This window comes from Panthera tigris, chromosome E2 (genome assembly GCF_018350195.1).
Source record: "Panthera tigris isolate Pti1 chromosome E2, P.tigris_Pti1_mat1.1, whole genome shotgun sequence".
NCBI classification, from domain to species: domain Eukaryota; kingdom Metazoa; phylum Chordata; class Mammalia; order Carnivora; family Felidae; genus Panthera; species Panthera tigris.
In genome coordinates this window covers 8,458,049-8,462,116 of record NC_056674.1, presented here as the reverse complement: position 1 = coordinate 8,462,116, position 4,068 = coordinate 8,458,049, and positions in this window count along the sequence as shown.

The window sequence follows — 4,068 nt, the reverse complement described above, 5'->3', positions numbered from 1 at the left end:
TCCCCCACCGCCCCAACCCCTCGTCGTCTGGATGTGGTTCTATTTTTTATCCGTCTCCCCTCCCCTTCCCCTCTCTCTAACTCCCCCCCCCCCCCCCCCCCCCCGCTCCTACCTCCCCACCACCCTTCGTCTCTTGCTCTTTCTTGGGCTTCTGTACAACTCAACTTGTATACACTGTGTACACACAACCAGCCAAACGAAAACCCAACGGCAAACACTTTATCGGCCGGCTGGAGTGCCTCTGTCCTACGGCGTCTGGGTGCCGGGTGGGCCGAGGGATGGCACAGGCAGAGAGAGGGTCTGGCCTTCTCTGGCACATGGCTTTTCTGGAGCCCGGGCAGTGGTTGGGCTGGGGTCGTTGCACCCCTACATCTCGCTGGGTAAAATTGGCCCACCCCAAAATTTAGCGACCTAAAACAAGAAACGTTTTATCCTCTGGTTTCTGAGGATCAGGAATTGGGGGTTCGTGTCCCAGGGTCCGTTGTGAGGTTATAGTCTGGTCAGCCAGAGCAACCCGAAGGGATTGACTGGGATTGGCGGGTCTACTTTTTTTGTTGTTGTTGTTGTTTATATTTGAGAGGGAGAGAGAGAGAGAGAGAGAGAGAGACCGAGTGTGAGTGGGGGAGGGGCAGAGAGAGAGGAAGATACAGAATCCGAGGCAGGCTCCAGGCGCCGAGCTGTCAGCTCAGAGCCCGACTCGGGGCTTGAATTCACGAACCGTGAGATGGTGACCCGAGCCGAAGTCTGACACTGAACTGACTGAGCCACCCAGGCACCTCGAAGGATCTACTTTTAAGGCGTGCAGGTCAGTTGTTGGCCAGAGGCCTCGGTTCCTTGCCGTGTGGACCCCACAATGAGGCAGCTTCAGTATCCTCACAGCATGCCAGCTGGCTTTTCCCAGGGAGAGAGCAAGGAGGAAGCCACAGGACCTTTATGTCCTAATACATCATTGCTTCATCCATACTGTTCATCGAAAGGGAGTTATTAAACCCAGTACCCACTCAGAGGGCAATTCAGCTCCGCTTTGAGGAAGGAAAAGGATAGGAATTCTTAGATGTGTTTTTAAACCGGTACAGGCTGTGGCAGGTGTAGGGAGTTGACCAGCTTTTTGAGGGTTGCCTAATGTAGACTGAAGGGTGGGTCTCTTGTGCTCTTGAACCCTGAAGCTCCAAGGTCACCAGCAGACTGGCAGTTGAGAGGCCAGTAGACGGAGTGGTGGTTGGATTCCTGGGTTCTTGAGATTTGCTGCTGCTCAAAGTGTGATCCAGGACTGCCGCCCTTGGAGTGATGTCCGTTGTCCCACGAGACCTTCTAGAAAACGTCCGCTCGGGCCGAGTCTCAGATCTGCTGAGTCAGAACCCACTATTTAGTAAAATCCTGGGAGGATTCTAATAGACACTCAAGTTGGAGGAGCAGTGTTCTAAAGTTAAACCTTTGGAGGTCAACTGGAACCTGGCTTTAGAAAGTAGTGAGTAAGCTGTTGTCATTCTAGAGCCTGGACAGTTGTCCAAAACAGACTGTTGGTATTCTAGAACCCTGGCTTCAGCAGTGACGATAGGTGTGCGGCAGGTGTTGACCTGGTGTAAGATTTAAGGGTAGACCGTCTGCATTCTAGATGGGTTCCCTTCCTGGTGAGATCGAGGAAGAGCCCCAGTTTGTTCTACAACCTTGGATATCGTCTAGGCCAATATTAATGATTCTGCTGGTTTTACGGTAACGCTGAAGGATCTTAATGGGACTCAGTGGTGGGCCGTGGGCTTTTGTTTTTAAGTTTATTTAGTTATTTTGAGAGAGAGGGGAGAGCGTCCAAGCAGGCTCCACGCTGTTAGCGTGGAGCCCATTGTGGGGCTCGAACCCATGAACCACGAGATCGTGACCCGAACTGAAGGCTGGAGTCAGGCACTCAACCGACTGAGCCACCCAGGTACCCCTGGGCCATGGGCTTTCTAGAATTGAGTTTGGAGGGGTAAGGACGGACCACTGGTGTCCTTGAACCATGGCCTGTAGCACATTGGGGTGCAGCCACTGAGAGGCAGTGGCATATTCAAGGTTCTGGACTGTTCCGTCAAATAAGAGCCAAAGCCTCCGAGATCACCATGATCTCCCACAGGAGCTCTGCTATACAAAGTGGGTGGATTGTTCAGAAGGTGGGTGGCGGGGCAGTATCATCCCTTTGGGGGCAGGAGTTGTGCTTGTGGTTGGACCTTGGAATTCAGCTGCCCGAATTTGAATGCCAGCTCCAGCACTAACCAGGTGAGTTGGATCCCAGCCCCTGTCCTCAGTCTCGTCATTTGTCAAATGGACTTTGTCAACGTGAAGGAAAACAGCGTTCGATGCACTTGGCACCGCCTGGCCTTTAGCTCCCGTTCCGCATGGCAGGCGAGCCCAAGGGGCTTGCCGGAAGTCCAAGAGATGGCAGAAAGGGAAGAGGATGCAAAGATGGATAAGGAGGGACAGCAAAAGCCCGAGAGGCTTCAAGTCATTGGCAGGACCCGCCAGATCCCAGGGGAGGGCAGGAACTGTGGGACAGGCATGCACATGCCTAGAGAGCCGCCAACTAGGCCAGGCCAGCCTCTTCACTGTTGTCTGATGAGCTCTGGAACGGTGGTGATCGCAAGCCTTCCGAAAATGGCCTGCCAGTTGTCGCGTGGGTCTGTACGTGTGCCTTCTGGGCGTAAGCGGTAGCTTTGGTCACCTCTTCGAAGTGCATCTTTGTCCTTCAAGAAGCAGGGTGTCCCAGCCAAGAATTTGGCCCTGATCAACAATGCAAAAAAGACTCGGGTCTCCTGTGCGCGCGGTTGTTGGCGGGGACCCAGGGAGAGGAAGGGACATCAGCCTAGGACTCCACTGGCCCCTGCTGAGAGCGCCTCGCCTCCGGCTGGGGTTAGGTGGCGATGTCAGACCTTGTTTGGAAAGTGATAGAACCGCCCCACTCCACCCCCCCCCCCATTCCCTCCCTGTAAGGGTAGAGGGAGTGAACGTGTAGCACAATACGTTGGAGCCTTGCTTATTCCCAAGGCGGAAGGTTGAATGCAGGCCAAGGATTCTGTGATAATGAAACCCGGAAAGGGATATTTAGCTAATCATTGTTCAAATCTGGAATACAGAGGGACATTCATGGTTCTGGGGCAAGAGGAGGACAGCGGGGCCTCCGTCATTGATAAAGAGCGTTTACAATATTCCCAGCTCTGTGTTTGTCTTCTGGGTGCAGATCCGGTTCCTAAAGACCTCTCCGAAGTAGCTCTGTGATTACCCCCATTTTACAGCTGAGAAGATGGAGGTGCTGCTGAGGGCCCTCGTCTCCCCTTGAACCAGGAAGTGGGTTCTGGGGTGGGTGTGAGGGGAGGACTTTGGAATCGGGCCCGGCGATTCTGTCCAAACGTAGCAGATACAGGGAGACAGGGAGGAGATCATTGGTGACAATTCTCAAGTGGAGGTGTGTGGACTAGGTGTCGGGGTTCAGGGACGCTTGTCAGGCATGGGAGATGGGGCACGTGGTGGTCTCCAGGTCTGGCGCCAGCGTTTCAGGTTAGCAAATAGAGCACAGAATTGGGGGTCCTGGGTCGAATGGGGGGCATGCAAGGGTTCCCAAACAAACGAGTTAGCAACTTGTTTGGGTGGCCTTATGATGCCCCACGCTTCAGCCCTTCCTAGGACATATGCCCAAATGAGATGTGTCTACGCTGGCCCCCAGGTCATTGAGGGTTTGGACTCTGAAGTCAGCCCAATTGGGAACTTTCTGGAACTGAGAACTTGCCAGCCAGCTGCTTGGACACCATTCCACCCACCTGTCCCTTCTTTCTGCAGCCAAAATGTCTTTCTCAATATGTATTGGGGGTGGTTAGGAGGCAGGCAGGGTTTGTAGTGGCTGCCTGTTTCCAAGATTCTGGAATCTTCTGGAACACCACTATCCAATAAATTTAAAAACCTGCCTGTAGCTACTGGCTACCTTGTTGAACAGTACTGTTCTAGAACTTTACAGCAAACAGGAAAAAAAAAAAAAACCCAAAAAACATTTCAGATGTTAAACCCCGTGCCACCAAAACACAAAAGGCAGAGTGGTCCCGT